Source organism: Ammospiza nelsoni, chromosome 2, assembly GCF_027579445.1.
Source record: "Ammospiza nelsoni isolate bAmmNel1 chromosome 2, bAmmNel1.pri, whole genome shotgun sequence".
Taxonomy (NCBI): domain Eukaryota; kingdom Metazoa; phylum Chordata; class Aves; order Passeriformes; family Passerellidae; genus Ammospiza; species Ammospiza nelsoni.
In genome coordinates, this window is record NC_080634.1 from 56,540,795 (window position 1) to 56,560,908 (window position 20,114).

Genomic DNA, 20,114 nt, shown 5'->3' on the forward strand with positions numbered 1-20,114 from the left:
TCATTGCTAGAGAAGGTGGAAAGTTGACCTCTGTCCATCCTTTCTGTTTGTGACTTTAAAACATTTATTGCTGTTTTGAAAATGCAAATTTTTCTGTTTGTTAGAGGGATGCTGTAGCTACAGTGTCTGAAGAGGACTGCATTGCCCCAGGGCTGGATATCTATTTCTTCTTAGCTCTGCCAATCCACCACCAGTCTGCCTGCTATCTGTGGCAGATGCTGAAGCTGCTATTGCAAAGAAGTCCTTCCAAGATCCTGGGGAACTGGAAGCCTAGATAAGCACATTCTGAGAGAGCCATTCTTTTCCACTGTTAAGAAAGATGCATTAGAGGAAAAGATGCAGTCATGCATATTGTGCTCTTAAAACCCTGCTGGTCTTTCTGCAAGCAGAATGTAAAAGAATCGTGCGGAGTGGAAATAAAAAGAAGAAAATTTGCCACTGCACAGAAATCAGCCCCATTCCAATAAAATTACTTGCTAATAACTAAAGCTCAAGGAATAAACGTAAACTTTATCTAAACTTGGAAGCAGAAAACTGAAGCTAAAGTAGTTCAAGCCTCCTCTAAAGGAGGAGGACATTGTTTCTAGAGTAGACCTTAAGTGGGCACAGTTAACATCATAATGAAAACCACAGAAGCTTGTGAGAGTTTCCTATTATTTCAGTAGGAGATTCTTAACTCATGCAGTATTCTCCCATTTTCCTTGCAATGTGTTTTACAAGACACAAAAATATTTCTCAGGCAGACAGGAAAACACAGTTTCTATTAGTAAAAAATCATACAGACAGGTAAGACAGGTCTCCATTGTTAGGTAAAAATATAAACTAAAGCCTTTCCTAAATCTTACTACAAGTTAAGGTATATTGTATCATTAAACAGAAGAAGATAAGCAGCTAATACTGAAAAATGCACTTTTAGAGAAATTATATAAACTCCACTTAGTGTTCAAATTATTTAACAGTCCTGTACTATTGAAGTAGAAGAGGCTAAGGGAGGCTGACCATGCCAGGATACTCAAACAGAAAGTCTTTTCATTCAGGTTTGTGAGTAACTCTAGTTAAAGTGACTCTATTTGACACAAAATGATCTGCACTGTTGCAAAATAGTTTCTGTCAGCAGATTTCACTTAGGCAACGCCCTGTCTATCAGCTATAATCATACCAGGTTTGGCTGCAGGATCTGATTATTATTTCAGTAGGGGATGTCTGGCTAAGCAGGTAAAGAGAATGTACTGAAAGTTTCACAACACACAAAGAAAGATAAAAAAAGGCACACAAAGTCCATGTTATAAACAAGTAAACAAAACATTTTGTCAGGAGTTCTCAGTATCCCTCTAGTTAGAACAGGACACCTATTTGTGTGAATAAATGTGAGCAAGCACACATTTCGAAGTCTTCATTTGAAAAATGTGACTCTGGAAGACAGATCAGTGCCATTGACTCCCTGCTATGATGGCTAGATATGCTGATATGATGGTAGAAAGGCTCAAGGCTCTAACATTTTCAGCTCTAATCCCAAATGTTTCCTCATTCTGACTGCCTTAACTTAGAGCTGTATGCCACATAAAAGCTCCTGAGGATGGTCTTGCCCCTTACTGGCTTGTTGACAAAAATATATGATTAATTATCATGTTGACTATTGGCACTTGTTTGGGAAGTCCCTGAAAAACAATCCGAAATTTATTTATTGTTCAAGGCAGAGAGTACTGACTGAAATATTTATATGGCAAGCAGGCATCTCCTAAGCACCACAAAGATTTTGAATGTGAGCAGATCCCTGTCTCTGAATAGATCTGTCTGTCCCCCAGATCCTTGGTACTTCAAAGTAAGAAGGCAACACTGTAATGAGTCTTATTCATTCAAAGTTTAATGAGGAGAGGACTCCTTTGTGTACCCCAGACACCTGATGCAGCAAGTACCAGGTCATTGCAAGGCTGTGCTTTCAGAATGTAGCTCAAGTACAAAATGTTTTGGGAGAGACTATAAATGCTGAGAGGTTTTTACTGATCTTGAAAGATGACCTAGAGGCTGATTTAATTGACCTGTTGCTGTCTACAACCTCTCCTCTGGGAAGTAAAAAGCTCTTGATAATATGATGTCTCACAGTAAAACCATAACAAAATGTTTTAAATTGATGTTGCTTCTGTAAGTCTGAGAATTGTTGAAGATACAGTTTTAGACTTGTGTGAACTGAATCAATGATCTGTTGTGGTACTGCACCTCAATGCTTTGTCTTCTGAAGCCGGTTCTGGTGATGGGTATTTTTTCTGGGAGGAGGCAGGGTGAACACCAAGTCAGCAGAAAATTCCTGTTTGGTTCACAAGACTCAAGGGTAGGACTCTGTAATGTAATCCAGAGTTCCTATGAGGAATCTAATGTCTTTTCTCTGCTGCATGCATCCCTATGTAAAAATAGACATCTTGCAGGCTGGCAGTTCAAAATCCCTGAGGATTAGTGATTGGTTAGGAGATTACGGATACTACTCCAATTGGAATTTGAAATAGCAAGCAGAATTGCTGAGGCACTGATAGTTGACACTGAACTGTTAGGTCTCTCACTCTTCCTGTAGAGACAGAAGGTTCTGCCACTGATTTGGAATGGTACATTTGTTGCTGCAATCAGTTGTAGAAGACACCCTGTTTCTGGTGTTAGTTGTTTCTAATAAGCTGGACAGCTTGTTAGAGAATGAGAGAGGAAAGCCACGAGGCCAGCAAGTCACTCAGCACTGTGTATGACACCAGGCTGAAATACAAAGACAATCACTACTATTGGGGCTATAAATACATAAGGCACTTAACACAAAGCCAGCCACTATCAAGGTCCCTGCAAAGAGTATGCAAGCAGTAAAATTAGTCTTTTCAGGACCTGAACTTTAAAATACATGAACCAAAGACATGTCATATTGCTGAGGAGTATTTTATCCCTTCTACATGCACGGGCAGCAGCTTGTACTGGAATTCAGGTTCCTCTTGCCTCCATCAGACTTCCCTGCCAATACAAGTGGATCCTGATAATGGATATGCCCCAGAAGATCAGAATCCCAGCTTTTAGGACACTGACAAAGAGACAATATCTTTAATCATAACTATAGCTTTACTTGTAGAATTTAGAAATAAACTGATCTCTGTTTAAGGGAAGTCTTCACTCTCTCCCTCCCTTCCCTGCTTTCTGTTTCATCTCAGAAAGAGGAAATGTAACTATGGGATATGTTGGGCCCTGAACAATCATGCTAGGGAAAATGTTAAACACCAGTAACCTATGGCTCCATTATCTATATAAAAAGAGGTATATCTAGTATGTTAACTCAAACTGTATTTTCCTAAAGGTCATTAGGGGACTTAATTTATTGTATGAAATTAATTATACTATTACAACTAAAGTTAAGTAAATCATGCAGTACATGATTTCCATCTCTGTGGTATGATGGAAATAATTAAATCATCCACATTTGTATTCACATGGCTATTTAATGGCCTGAGGTCAGTGGACATGAGGGTGCTTCAAGTATCTGCTGATACCATTTAATGGACCTTTTTGTTCAAATAACTTGTCCTTGCACTCATGGGGCACATGCACACCAGCAATGAAACGCTTCTATGCAACCACTCAAAGAGGCATCCAAGAGTACCCCAGAAAAGTTATTCATGTTCTTTATAAAAACTGGGCAATTAAAGTACCTGTCTGCGTTTTGGCCAACTTAGATGGAAAACTGGGTTATATAAATCAACACACACAGACACTGAATTAATAAAGTCATTATCTCTTTATGCTGTTGCTGTACCTCACACTGTTAGTGTGGAGAGCCCAAAACTGCATAGAAATGCAATTTCTAGTTCTTCAAATAAAATATTTTTCTTAATTCTGACGTTTTCTTATTTATTTCTCAAAACTGGCCAAAAACCTTAACGCTCTTAAATATTAACACTTTCCAACCTATATCTTTCTGATATGCAGTTTGTGCTACCTCATTCAGTCCAACTGCACTTATGTTAAAAAAGGGGATTACATTACATAATTAAATCTGCTAAAATAGAATAACTCAGAATAACTGCACACCATGTTCTACCAATTCTACTCCAATCATATATTCTTCTGCCAACTTAAATAAATATTATATCATTCCAGTTTCCTTGCATGTGGCTGTTTACCTCGCTGCATATATTTTTTCTTCCTAACCACCTTTTAATTATTCTGGTTTTGGATGTCCATATTTAATCTGTAAGTAATATTTTAAAAATTATTTAATGATAATTTCATTAACACCTTTCAAAATGGGGGTTATATCCATCTATATATTATTAACTGTATGTTTCTGAGTACCATACTACTCAAAATAGATACAGTCATCTTATTGGGATTGATTTCTGCAGTAGTTGCACTGGACTTCATGCAGGAAAACTAAATTTCTCATCCTAATAAATCCCCTCTGGTTACAGAAATACTTTCTTTAGTCAGCAATTTTTTTAACTGTTCAATAAAATATTACATGGGAAAGCTTAAAAAATATAGTTTGCATTTGCAACTTCAAACTGTAAAAACGAATGTTCCATTACAGAAATTCTTAAATTAATATACATGTTGAGAAGCAAGTTCTTACAAGTAAAACCAGACAACTGTAGTTTTCAATTGTAAGTAAAAGAAACTTTAGTATTTTTTCTCAATTTGTTTAACTGATTAAGGCATCTTGCAATTTAAAACTATTATTCTCTCTTCAGGAAACACCTTGGATCAGAAATTACATTTCTGACTTACATGAGAAGTCAAGCCACACAACTTTTAGAGGCCTCTCAAAAGCAGTATTCACTTCTATCCAGGAATTATATTTTCCTATCCTTGTAAAAAACTGTAACTTAAGCATTCTAAAGTTATTTGCTAGACATGTTCCTCTAAAAACTTCTCTGACCTACACTGATTTCCTTCTAAATAAACTGAACTAATATAAAGGTGCAGTGAGTGATATTTTTGAATAATTCTATTCAAGCTGACAACAATCTTTATTCAAATCGACTTGCATCATGAAGTTTTAAGACTTTGTTGGTCTCTTTCAAAGTTAATACTCAAACAGCATAAAAAGATGCCTCCTACTTCAAAAAGAAACAACAACAACAACAAAAAAACAACCAACAAACCATAAACTAAAGCCAAGTAAATGTAAATGGTTCAGGTGCAGTATTAAACAAAAAAAGTCGTACTGGAACCCTTTGGTTCCTTATCAAGATAACAAGATAAAATGAGCCACAAAGGTGAAGGGGTGCTCCTTTTCTTTTTTCCTCTCTGAGGTATTAGCTGAGTGAAAGCTATTTGATTCTCTTTACAATACTCACATTTTTAATACAGCTGCACCTAATAAGTGAAACTTTTCTAACACAATTTGAGGGAAGAAGGTAGAATAAAATGTCCATTTGCAAATGTTCGCAGCCTTTCCTGTTGCAGAACCAATATAAGAAAAACCACTGGAAGATGAACACTTTAATTTGAAGACTTTAATTATTGTTTGATATAAACATATAAGTCCTCAAACATCTAACAGAGTACAACAGATAATTATTATTAATACTTTTCTCATCAGAAACAGAATACAACAGCAATAATTATTAATACTTTTCTCATCATCCTTCATGTTGAATTTCTAAGAGAGAACAGACATGATAGCCAGTTTTCTGAATAGACTGAAGTCTGTTGGTATTCTGAATAGTCAAATGATCTTTATTCCTTCACTATTCTTGTTCTTATGTTATATATTTTATGCTCTAACAGAAGCATATACATGGATTATTCCCATTTTAATCAAGGCTATGAATGTTGGTAACATGAACCATACATTTTCTTTAATATTGTTTTTGAGTACAGGAAAATAAAATAACTTGAGGTTTGGAGCAGAAATAGAAGTGATTCTTTCTAATATCACTAACTAATTTCACTTTAGGGTTCCATTATCACAGCATAGATACTAGGTTTCATTTTTATTACTAACAGACTTTATTTGTCACTGTAAAAATAGCCTGTTAACCACAGAAAGTAAAATCCACCATCAAAGTTCTGGTTTTGTTTAGGAATCAGACTTTTTCAGAAATTCTGTCAAGTAGCAAACCCTACTTATCGATATGTGACTTAAAAGAAACTACATGTGTTTTGAATTCAGAATATTTCCCTGTAATACCTACAAAGCTATACATACCTGAAGAGCATGTGCTAGAGAGAAGTAGAATTCAAGAAAAAAGGGCACTGGCAATGCTGAAATTAGCTTCCTGACCAGAAAACCAAGCAGTGCAAGCAGAATAATAGCACTGCTTGCATGAACATGTCGGATGCTTTATCCTTACTGATGATCTGTAATCAGAAATTATACATAAATAAACTTCAAATTTAAATAAGTGAAAATTAAAATACAAAAAGGCATAGAAAATTCAAGAATACATCTATTAGAAGAAAAAGAAACCTGCATTTATGATGATTGGTCATGTGTTCAGACTATACAAATTTATGTCCACATTCCAAATTTATTTTTCAAGTAACAACTGAATATTTTGGGTTATCTATTGTGTGGAGCCAACAATTATGGAAGAAAATAGATATAAGAGCATTATTATAACAGAAACATTTTTTCTAATCTGTTCTAAATTGTCAATGAGGAAGATGCTGCAGCATCACCAGAAAATTCGTTTCATTCTTTAACTGTCCTTGTACTTAAAAGGGCTTTCTAAATATGTAACCTGTTCTTTTTGACGGTAAATGAAGATTTTTTTTCTTGTCCTTCTGCAACTAGGTACAAAAGACCATTGGTGGCCATCTCCTTCACAATAATCTTCAGATATCCTACTATTTTCCCTAGTCTTCTCTTCTCTAGACTAAACAAATACCACTATTTTGAAATATGCCTTATAAATCTTGCTTTCCAAAAACATTTTCACTCATGTGTTCTTCTATAGATTCCCCTTCACCTGAAAATTAAATTAATTTTCTTTTGTAGACTTTATTTTAACACAGAGATCAAATAATTTTACTCACTGATTTTTATTCTGACAATTTTGCATGTATGTTCTTTGATTTTGCTTCATCTGTAAAACTAAGTAGTATCCATACTACTTGAAATTTTATGGAACTGTAGAGCAGTAGGGCCCACAGACCCTTGAAACAAAATACACCTCTACATCCCTTCAGTAACTTTTTTTTGGAAATCAGTAGTGACAATTTTCTTTGCATACAAAGTAAGTCACTTTTTTTTTCCCCTTTATTCAAAAAACTGGATACATGAAGGATTTTGTCTATATTCTTAGTTTTACATTTAACAGCTGAAATAAGAATTTTAATATTCTTAATAAATAAGCGGACAGATGGATGGATGGACAGACAGGCATAAATCCAGTTTTTCTTGGAGAATCAAGTATAATAAAAGGGAGATTTGACTCTCATCCCATATCTCTATTGTCTCAAATAGGTAATGTCTGCTGAAATACAGTTAGAAGGATGTTGGTAGTTGAAGAACACTAGGAATCTCTTTTTGATGATTACTCAACTACTAGTTTGTGGTAAAAGTATGTCCTATTTTGCATTATTTTCAATGAGTTTTGTGTGAATGAAGAAGAAATATTGTGGACCAAGAAAAGTGAAATAGAGGATTTAAGATAATAACAGATCAATTCTGCAGCAACTGTCTGGATTCATATTTACTCCCCAATGCCTGCCATTAGAGATCCCAGTCTCTTTACTTTTTTTCTAACCACAGATGATTTATTCCAGGAATCTTTGAATTATTTCCTTGGAAAGAAGGTGGCTGGGGTGGCAGGGGCGGTGAGGGGGAGAAGAAGTGATAAACTGCAGAGCAGTTTATGACATTTAGCCCAGATTTCCCTCTTCTTTGCTCTACTTCACTTGTGCAGACTGTGCAACTATACCATAATCACATATGAAAGTTCTTCTCAGAAGTGGTTTCTACAGTTTGGTTTAGCTTTTTATTATTCATGTAGTTTATTCATAGAGTACTTTCATAATGAATTTCTGAAACACAGTAGTTGTTCTTTGTAATCTAGTTAATCTATCAAAGGGCAAAATATCCCTAATGTGCTCTCAACAGGCTAAATGAGTAAAGAGGCTGAAGGACTCCTTGCAGCACTACACTCCTGCTCAGAGCCACCCAATCTCAATCTCCAGAAAAGCCTCTACCCTTCAGCCAAACTTCTGAATGCAGTTATCTCCTCCCTCCCATACTTCCAGCAGCTCCTAAAAACTGTCCCCCCTCACTTCCTCAGGAAACATAGACAGGCAATCCTTCAACAAGTGATTATTTAAGCAGGAGTGATGGGCACTGAATGCAATCACAATGAACAGAGAAGGAGTCTATGAACACTTATTTAGCACACTCATCCTATCTGCTGTAAGATTTTTCAGAATCTCTTTTTGCAGAAGTCTTGAAGCAACTCTTTACCTCAAAACAGGAACTACCAGTTCTGGCAGTTCAGACACTAGGTTTAGCATATATAATGTACTCCAGAGAGAAGTGGGTAACTTCAAATATTTTGTTTGGCTGTTTCATGTAATTTTCTAAAGCTATACTTAAGGGCATTACAGTATTGTAATTTTATATAATTCACCTGCGTTTTCAAAATACAAGGTCATTATAAGAAAGAAAATTTCTTTATACGCAGCTAGGTATGTAATATGTGTGATAGATTTGCTTTATGTTATTCTTTATGTGCATCTAATTCCAGGTTCTTATAGTATCCATTGATATTCTCTTCCTTTTTTTAATGTAGTTTCTAGTATTGGCAAAAACATAATCCTACTGATGTAAAGCAAGCCAAATGTACAGATTTGTACATTCATACTACAAAAGGGATTTTTCATAATGCAGTTCCCTACTGTTGCACATCCGGTCCATGGCAATATGGTAAAGCCAGATCAGCCGGTTTGTTCCTCCAGAAAAGCTGCCTGCATTTCTGCAGAACAGCTTCTCCAAATGCTAAATCTACAGGCAAATTTATGCTGAATCGTTGTTATGATGGTATATTTTCTTACCAGCATTCCATTAAGAATAATTTAATATTAAGAACTGTTTTCAAATCCCTACTCCTAATCTTACATCTCAAACTCTTGGCTATTTTCCTTTGATCTATAGCATCCTACAATTTTGCCCAATTTCTTTCATTTAGTTATTTTATGACCTCACCACACACCAGAGTAGCTGACTGCTTTCAGAATATGTATTTGTTTTTATTTGAGCAGTTTATTTCCTGTCTTTACCTCTAAGTGACTTAAAAAACAATACTCAACTGAATGCTAATTGATCATGGTCCAGCATTGTCTGATGTGCCACATTTTCCTTTCCTTTTTTATTTTGTCTTCAGACTTCAGCACTTAATCCCAGGTCACAAAGAAGTCTATGAAAGTAATTGCATTTTCCCTTTTTGTGCAGTTTTGCCTTCACATAGTTTTCTACAACCTGTAAAATTAGAAATTACTATGGAAATAACTGGTGACCTCACAGGTCAAAAGGTGACCTGGAACCTAATGGTAATTATATCACATACTGAACACCTGTCCAAGTAATACAGAGATTGCACTCATTCAAAGACATTACTGCATATCAGTTTGTTTGAAAGATGTATAAATATTCAGTAGAGCCCTTATCCCATCTTGTGCATGATGAGGTGACTATTTTATATTGAAGCATGCCCACTTCAGCATCAGCTCCTTCTCAAATGTCTCAGAATAAAATACCACAAGCATATTTCAGGCTTTTATCCTACAAGGTAGATGAGACCCAAACTGTATTTTAATAGTGAACAAAATCTATTTACCCAAATGGTCCTATGCTGAGTTCTTTATTGTAACCTTGCTTATCTTGAAAAGAATATTCAGTCATCTGACTGGCTTTCAAGTTTCCATGTTAAAATACTTCCACATCAGATAAGTACTGTTTTCCCTTCTATTGTCCTCTGACTTTCTTAAATTAACAATTTTTCAGAGTTCTGGTCAAGAAATAGTAGTCTGTAAGACTACTGGTTTTCATGCCATTGCATTTTTTATTTGAAACAAGCTAGTACAGTTGTAATTATTGCCAACTGGATGTAGTTCCTAAGGTTACATCCGTGTTACTGAGCTGAAGAGGGCTCAGGCACAGACTTGAGCTCTACCATGTGATAATCCACACCCTTTAACTGTTAGCCTTCTCTTTGGTGTACTTTTGGCTGAGGCCAACAAGCACTCAGGTAAAATACTGCAGGATTTGAGGAATAGCATGGGTTAGGGATTCTTGTAGCAGACAGTACAAATGAGGCTACCCTGGCTCAGGAGAGCAGGTGGGTTAGCCAGGCAAATGTGAGCTATAGTTTGCTACTGGCTCTTAACTGGGCTGTGGTGCATTTTCTTTTCTATATGACCTAAGAAATTAAATGCAGCCAAAAACTGGTAGAGAGATACCTTCATATGATGCCAGTCTCAAACCTGCACAGAGGACTGAGCTGTTGGTGAAGGACAGACCAGCGTTAGGCTGACTGTGACTTCCCAAAGCAGGCAAATTCTCAGCCTGTGAGTAGGAAAGGATCTTGGCTACCTTGTGCTACCTCTACTGAGGAGAACAACAGGACAGAATCTAGAATCTTTCATGTTTTCAGACACTTTTCTACATTCTCAATTACCATTAATGTTCACTGTTTCTTCAACTATCTTTTCAAATAAATGATCCAATTCATAGACAGTGGTCTTAGGACTTCCTTTTATTCAGTATTATTCTGTGGGGAAAAAAAAAGGAAAATTAACTGCTCAAGAAACTTGAAAAAAATCTGCTTTCTTGTATTCTTTTAAAATTTTCACATACTTTCAGAATATATTAGCCAAATTATACTAATTAATTGGATAATTAGGCATTCTTAGATAGCATCACATGGTCTGAGCTCTCTTTCTGTTCTTTCTTTGCATGATGGCAAGTTTAAAGTTCTCCTTTCCAGTTCTGCTTCCTTTTCTCCAACTTTATACTTCACTAAACATTTTTTACAGTGGATTCTCTCTTATTCTATTGCAATGTTACTCTGAACCAGCTTTTTGCTATTACTCTTCAAAATCATTCTGTCAGTCTTTCTGTCAGTGTTTTTCACAGTATGTTTACACTTTTTCTGGCCTTTTTATTAAACCAGAAATATTGTACAGTTATAAGGTCTTAATGTTAGATCTAGTATCACCTTTTTTCCTGATCACTATCAGATCCAGTACTGAATTAACTCTCATTATTTCTTCCAGTTGTTTTAAGTACTGTACAAAAATCCTGTACCTATTTTGAAGCACCTCTTGCACAGAACTCAAATTCCTCTTTTACAGCTGTTTACACATTTCCATATATACAACAATATATGTATGCATAACATGAATATAATACATCTGTATATATATATATATGATAATCATGGAGACCCTCATAGGCCTAGAGAAAGTCAAACAAATCAAACCTTCAACACAATCTTCATGGATTTTTCTTCTTCCATTTTCATTTGTGAAATTATTTCTGTGTCTGCCAGCCATGTGATCTGCAGAATCTGCAAGCAGGGTGATTGTTTTATAAATGCTATTTATGTTTCCTTTACCTTATATTCCTTATACAACTACAGATAGTTATATTCTATTTATGTCTTAGCCAGGCCTGTTTCTAATGCAATCAAAGAACAATTCTTGGAATTTGTAGTGGTATTGCATCTCTAAAGACCACCAGTACCTAAGCTGTATTTATGAACAGAAAGACCTATTTTTTCATTATTATTTTCTGCAGGACTTTATAGATTATGTTTTCACATCTTAATGTAGCAATTCACTCAAATTTATTCTCCTCTGGCAAATGTTTCCCTATGGTTACACTTATTCACTTGCTGAAATATCTTTCCTGTTTTGTTAGTATTTTCAGCTATGCTTTCCTTAGTGCTCCTAATAGATTTAAAAAGAAAGACATTTTAACTGATTTTTTTAAAGTGAGATTTTTATCACTCAAAAATCTCAAATCAAAAATACACAAAATTGAGTATAGAAATAATCTTATCATCAAACTACAAGTCTGAATTTTAGATTAGTAGTATTATTAAAAAAAACAATAGTTTTGTGACTTAAGCTACACCAGTACAGTACTCTCAAAACTAGTTTTCTAAAACGGCGCTAAGTCAGTTTGATGTACTTCCTTCTAACAATAATATGCCATTGTTAAAATTGTATTATTTTTCATGATGAGCAAGGCTCTAGTCCATAGCAACTCTGCTGTAAAATGAATAGGAGTATTAAGTCACAGATTATTTCAGGATCTGTGTTGCCTTATATTGTTAATAGAAGGGACAGATCTTCAGCAATCAGTGGTGAGTTAAATCTATGCTGTCAATGTGAATCATTTGAGGGTATACTGCAGAAAGCCAGATCAGGTTTTACATGGGTTTTAATATTCTTTTGCTCTCTATGGATAATTTTCATATAGTCTTTCTTTATAAACTTTGTTGCAGTCAGTGCAACTTAATTTCAGCAAAAACTTTCTGCTTCTACTGTTCAACACAAACTCCTCATTGGTGTAACTATTTTAGAGATTCTGAATTTCCTCTGCTTTCTAACCATTGTCTGTAATGTCATCCTCATGCTCAGCACACACATCTGGCAAAGGTGTTTTGTTAATGGCCTCCAAATTATGCAAAGTCCTGCAGGTAACTAACGCTAGTTAAAAACTTCTGGGCACCATAAATGACTCTCACTCACACCTCCAATAATTTTCTAGTATATTGCTATTATTAGTGCCATTATTTTTGCTATATTTTACACATGCCTATATAAAGCAAAAGTTCTGAACATCGCTGTTTATGTTTTATCATGGTATTCATTTTACTGCAATCCAAATAATTTAGATTATCTAAAGTACATTTAGTATACCTAATAAAATAGGTAGGTATCTATCCCATAAAAACATTAACTGTTATTCAGTATTTCTGCTACAGCAGAGCATGATTTTCAAAAATTCTTCTGATTTTATGCATGTATACATTTTAGTTGTCTTTTTAAAATATTCTATTTCCTTACATTGCTATCAGTACAAAGCACTCTTTCCAATAGCATTTTTCTTTATATGCAAACAAAACTGAAAACATTTGCCATACCATTTATGAACACAGCATGGTTTCATTCATGCTCTTTTTAAGTTAGCATTCCTATATTGAACAAGTACCATAGGTCTTTATTTTTACAGGAATGTTTATCTCTGTCTATAGTTACTATTCCATTGATGTTGGAAGCAAGGTACTTTGATCATCTGAAGGCATATGTATCATAAAAAAACCCTAAAACACTGTCATGAATTAAGTTTCTTTTCTGCTTTACTGGAAGTCCTAAAATAGCAGATCCATCCAGCATTTAGAAGTAAATATATTCTTAGGTATATATGATCATGCTCAAGGCAATATTCGAGGCAAATGGATGCAAACATATGAGAAAAAAGGGATCAGTATTGGACCAAAAGAGTTAGGAGAGACCAAGGTAGAAAGGAATCACAAACTTAGGTTAACAAAAGGAACAAAAAAAAGGGAGAAGACAGAACTCAAGAGAAGGAGATCTTTAACAGGTATAACAAGAAAATATTACCAGAGGGAGAAAGAAAATAAGTTGACCTTTTAATAACTACTGAACAGAAAAAGAAATTTCATCTTTTAGCAAGTCAGACTTTACCAGTATGCAACTTCGTAAGTCTACACCACATTTTGCAAGTGAGCCATGTAGAACTCAGTTGTTAAAATAAAGACTAGTGCTGTATTTTATAACATTTTTATGTCTTTAATATGGATTTATACTCTTCACATTTAATTTTACATTTCTAAAAACATCTTTAAGTTACAATTACATTGAGAAACCAACACATTTTATATGAAGGCAGAAGAACAATATTTTTTGACTACTCAAACCATAAAAAATTCATGTGAGCGCCATAGTCTTCTTTTTCTATGTCTTCATTACAATCCTATCAGTCAAGAAAATACTGGTATCAGCATCAAAGGAAGAGCCAGCAATCTTCCACATCACAAGTTAGGACAATACTTTCAACATGGAAAGGAGGATTGTCTGAGAGGTAGCAAGTGAAAAGCTTCGGAAAGGGTGGCAGCTGTAAAGAGTCAGAAGAAAAAAAAAGAAACAAAACAGGGAAAGATAAGATAACAAGATTGAAAAGGACAGGAAAAAACAATACACAGGAAATGGCAACAGCAACAATCATGTTTATCCATATTAGAAACAGTACAAGAACACTGACAGAGAAGGTGAGGAATAAGGCAGCTGTTCTTAAGAGTGGTCTTACGACAACATCTACTGTGGTATGCCATGCTCAGTTATTTCTCAATAAAGGTGACAGGCCAGTCACTTAACTTTTAGTTTGAATTAGTCAGTTCAGAGCAGGATTCCTGTGAAGTCAGTAAACTAAAATGGGCACCTCCAGAGGGCGATTCATCCCATCCTAAGATCTGAATCTTAGACTCTGAATCGCATATTTGAAATGTAATCAATTTTGTGAAGTTCACTAGGTATTTATGAAGCTAGCATTTATCTTCAAGGAGAATATTTATGGATAATAATATCTGGATTAAAATAATAAGTGATTAGTATATTTTAAACTTCCTTTAATGTGAACAAAGAAAATTTACTAATGACTTTCATCTGCACAGAACATATAATAGGTTTGTGCTGCAAAATATTTTTTACTACCAAACAATATTTGTGTGAACTACAGTGAGCACAAAAATGAAGTCTGACCCCATAAAAGGAAGTTTGCTTTTCTATTAGAATTAATTATATACTACTGGGCTTTAGGTTTATCTGCTGTAAATAAAAAATTAGGCTTAATATCACTGGGATTCTCTATTCCAAAATTTAAGACACAATTAATTAAATATCACATTTAACTGATACTTAAAATAGCACAGCTGATAGTTCAGTAATTTGTTACTAAATGCAGTAAATACTGCTGGGAAAAAATGCTGAAATCCAATGTCATGGTCATGGAGACATATTATAATGGTTATTTTAAACTAACTATAATTAAATTAAAGAGTCATGGGTGAAGGGCTGGTTTTAAAGTTGGTATACAGCCTAGTCTGCACGGGAAACTTCAGTGTGGAACTGGTCTCTGGAAACAACCTCTTCACACCACCTTCTCCAGCTTGCCAGGCCAGATGCAAAGCCAAGACTGTGTGCTTACAGAACAGCAGTACCAAAGCATAAATAATCAGAGAAGGGGATGTGAAAGTGAGCTTTCCTCCTGGGCAGTGATCTGGGGGCTGGAAGACACCAAAGGCACAGCTCACCGTTGGCACTTCCTTGTTCATATGGAAAGTCTGAGAGACATAGTCCTGGGACTGGAGTGGTCTTCCACTAATAACCATTTCAGAATACAGTCATCTTGATACTGCCTATTACATGAGGACAACACAGAGTTGCCAGTTACAATGCAATTAAATAGAATCTAAATATACTTGAAATGGGTTTTTGCACTGAACATTTTATATGACTTAAACCATTTTAGAATCACAAAACATTAAATAATGCAACATTAATGCAAAACAACATAACAGCAAGGGCTTAACCATAAAATAGACCAAAAAGTCTCTAATTTAGAACTTCTAAAATTTTATCTGCATTTAATTTCCTTTTTTTTTTTAGAATGAAGAGTACAGTTATGTTAGTTTTTCTGTATTCATATCTTTACTGGGTGCCCTTAAAAACTGCTGCCCAGTGACACAGACATAGCATAGGAACAGGAACCCTATCACACAGCAATTTATAGCATAGTTCTTATGCTGACCTATCTCTATCAGCAGAAATTAATACACTACATTCCAAAAGGTAGATGTTACCATTCCAAAATTAATTGTGAAGTGTCACCATAAGGCCTCTCCCTGCCCCACCCATTTTCTCTCTCTGTCCCCTTTTAGAGGGGGTGTTATTCTGTCATACATCAACTCAGGGCTCAGTTACACTGAAGTGTTGCTCAGGTGAACAGTTAAAATGTTTATGCTTACCATTGAGTGAATGTACAAAAATGGGAGATCCTTATCTCGGTAGTTAAATGGTTTTTTGCATGGTAATTAATGAAGACCAGTTATAGTCACTATGAATATTTGTTAATTGCTTAGTTTAAAAAGTATAAGATTTTCCTAAACATATACTCTTGCCATAGTACTATATATACTTATGTGAATCATGCAGAAACCAAGCACAGCCATGAACAGATTACTGAATGAAACTTTTTTTTGCAATTTCCTAATTTCTTTTGTTTTCTTACAGCCTATGGATGAAATCCACACTGGTGTCTAACCTGTAATGAGTGCCAATGTAAGTAACCCATTGTTCTACAGCTACATTTGGTTATGTATTGACTAACTTTGCTTAATCCTGCTGAGTAACAGCTAATAAGCAGGTTTTCTTTTCAATTTCAGTATTATTACAATTAGGTTTTACACAGAAATTCTGACACTCTTTACTGTTACTGCATGCCTGCTTTTGCCTTTTCCCAAATACCAGTGACTAGAATTAACAGAAACATATATTTTTTAAATGGTTTTGATTTTTTTCATGTCTATAAGTGGGTTTTTTAAGACTAACTTGGTAAGACAAACATTGAAGTAGTCATCATTTCAGCATGAATTTTGTGATTCAGGTCAGCCCTGAAAGTCAATTTAAAGCCTTCCTTAGAAGTGACTGTGCTAAAATAAAAATGCACAGGGAGTAAAGTACAGCTCAGAACAGCAGTTAGAAAGCTGAAGTCTCACTATGTTTTCCATGTAGCACAAAGCATAACATATCTGAGCACTATATAAAAAATATTACTGGAAATCCTCACCTGACTCCTCTCTTTCATCCTATTATTTCTCCTACACTCTTTAAGTTTTTTTCATCTTTCCTTTTGTAAAGGAGAATGAGTTCCTTCTCCCCGTTTCAGTTTCTTCCTTTGCTTTTTCCTGCTCACCTGCACACTTTCTGGAATTCCAGAATTTAAAAGAGCTATAGATCCAGTTGTGGGGTTAAATACCAAATTCTGAAAGTTGTAGCATGGATGAAGATCAATAACTTAAATTTCAAGTGTTTGTATTCTCTTACTTCCAGCAAAGATATAAAAACACTGGAATAAAGTTCAGCAATGAATCTATTTAGATAACTGCAACCTTTGGATGAGATCATCATTCTGTAAAGGGCTATGCTCATACAGCAAAACATAACAATTTCTATAAATTTGAATGCTATCATTATCTCTGCTACCTTCTTCTCATGTGTAGCTGTTATGAGAAGGGCATGTCCATTTCCCTCCTTTAGTGCCATTCTAAATTATGCACACAATGCTTCAACAAATTAAATGATTAATATCTTTAAATATTTATAACCACCTTATTATTAGATATTTAGGAGATAAAAATAGTGAGAGCTAGGACTACCATCTTGTACACAAATATAAGTATTTTCTATCCTGTAACAATTAATAAACAACATTTATTACCTGCATCCATGATATAGATTTTTAAATGCCACACAAAATCCATCTGTATAGTATTTTTTCAAGCAGCTTAATAGCCATAATATCAAATGTTGTTTCACACATAGTATCAACATTTGATGTTTCATTGACACAGTAACAGGAAGCCAGCTCAGTGTAAGTTACTTTGTAGAAGACAGTGCCAGAACTTCAAGGTGTTACTTCTCAGGAATCATGAACTCCGACAGTCTTTAAAGATAAAATGACATATGACAAACAGTAAAAGTAAAGCTAATTTTTAGGGACCAATGTTGACTAACTAAAAGAATAATCTCTATATTCAGTATCCAATCAAGAGAGAAAAAATAATTTCCTTTTAAAATAACGTACCCTGTTATCAAAAAAAACAAACCAACCAACACCCCCCACTCCAAAAGTGCTTTTTTTTACTATTGTTATGGTGATCTTGGTACATAATCTATTTGTATAGTCATGTGCTGACAGGATTATTAATTACTGAGTTCCAAGCTTGAGCAGAAGTCCTGTATCTTGTTAGCTAAATTTAGTCATAGACATAAGTGTGCAATCATAATCAATATTGAGAAGAAAAACTGTTAAATAAAAGCTGAAGGCTTATGAAAAGATCAGAGCCAAAAAAAACCCACTGCATTTAAAAAAACCTTTTCATTTAAGGGGGTGTTCTATGACATTGCTTTCAGTCTTTCTGCAGACTCTAGTCTTCATAAACAACTTTTTAGGGATTTGCAAAATAATAGTTATGGAAAGTAATCCCACTGTCCATAAACTTCAATTTAACACCAGTAGGTGTAATAATCCACTGGATTAATTTATTGTTAGAAAGATCATAGATCTCAGAAAAATGCAAATCAAAGAGACCAGGCTTTAGAAATCCAAGACTTTTTTCCTGTCACTTAGTAAGACAAACATTATCTAAAAGTCATAACTCATCATGTGGAAAAACTCCATCACATTCTTATGAGTTACATAGGAAGGGGGGAAAGGAATAAATTAATCAGCAGATTTCGAATGATGGGACTTGTCCCACTTGGAGAAGATGCCAACTGTCCATTGTAAAGGAGAAGAATTACCATTGTGCAGCCGCTTTCCACAGCAGCTCATTTGAATCCTTTTGTATTCACTGGTGAGACCATGCTGCCAGTACTGTGCTCCTTGCTACAAGGACATGGATGTGCTGGAGCATCAGAGAAGGGCAATGGAGCTGGGGAAGGGTCTGGGTCTCAAGTCCTACGAGGAGCAGCTGAGGGAGCTGAGGTTGTTTAGTCTAGAGAAAAGGAGGTTCAGGGGAGACCTTATCACTCTGTACAACTGCCTGAAAGGAGAGTGGAGCCAGCTGGGGGTCAGTCTCTTCTTCCAGGTAGTAACCAGTGACAGGGTAACAGGAAATGGCCTCAAGTTGTTCCAGAGAAGGTTTAGATTGGATATTAGTAAACATTTCTTCACTGAGAGGGTTGTTAAGCACTAGAGCAGGCTGTCCAGGGCATTTAAAAGACATGTGAATACAGCACTTGGGGACACAGTTTAGTGGTGGACTTTTACTGTTAGGTTTATAGTTGACTTGATGATCTTAAGGACCTTTTCCAATCTACATAATTCTATTTTGTGATTCCTTTGTCCATCTGCATCTGCAGTGCAGAACTCCGCAGATAGGAGGCTGAAGAAAGCATAGTGAGACAGAAGACAAACTTTAGATGTAAAAGATTTATAGGACCATTTGTACCTTTGCATGTACTTGTTCCTGGAGTAAGCAGGAAAGTAGGTTTTCCACTTAAAAGGGTCATGAGCAGAAACTAGAGAAGAAGCTGAGATTCCAGAAGACAGATAAGGGTGTAGCTAGGACAAGTGTGGCGTGAGCTAGAGTCAGACAGAGAGCTGTAGCCATGTTCTCTAGTAACGTGGCTTTCACCTGACCCCAGAGTGTTTATCCAACTGTGATCTCTCCAACTCTTATTGAAACCCTTTCTCTGATACCTGTTCCAAATTCTTCATTCTTATGCACTTATCCTCAGACCTAACAATACACCCCATCACTGCTTCTATACCCATATGCCTTGCCTGGAGTCATAAATTCCTCTCTCCTGTTGCTCACAGGTAAATTCAGGAAACCACCTTTTCCCACAGTATAGCAGAAGTCACTCTCTCCTTCCTTACAAGTTGCTTTCTGATACAAGGCTAAGATTCCACTCAATCTCATATTCAGCTTGCACTTCAAGCCTGACCAAAGACAACAGCAGAATCATGTAAGCTAGCAACAGGTATTTAGCAAGATAATATAAAAACAAGCACAGCCCTCCTTATTTCCACATTTGTATCGAAAGACATGAGTAAGAAAAACAGAACATAAAAAGGTTAAACAGAGCACCTGTCAACTTGCTTCATCTTTTTAAAAAAGTTATTGGTAGTATTTGTTTCTAGTATCTTGTTTAAATTTCATACAATACATTGCAGTGATTGTAGATCAGACAAATTATTTCTTTTAGATATTTTTTTAAGATAAACATATTTATACTACTTGGATACAGCTTATAGCTAAGTGTACCTCCAATTTGACACCACCACAATTCCTAACAAAAATATGCATGGAAGGTTGGAAAAGCTAACATCTCTGCAAATT

The 20,114-nt window shown here is 35.3% G+C and overlaps 1 long non-coding RNA gene across 2 annotated transcripts in view; it reads left to right on the forward strand.

Annotated features, from left to right (window-relative positions):
* Window positions 1-20,114, forward strand: part of LOC132070181 (uncharacterized) — a 42,317-nt gene that overhangs the window by 11,408 nt on the left and 10,795 nt on the right. For both annotated transcript variants that reach the window (XR_009417901.1, XR_009417900.1), the window contains one exon: window positions 16,279-16,326. This is a non-coding gene — a long non-coding RNA (uncharacterized LOC132070181). The remainder of the gene's footprint in view (window positions 1-16,278; window positions 16,327-20,114) is intronic.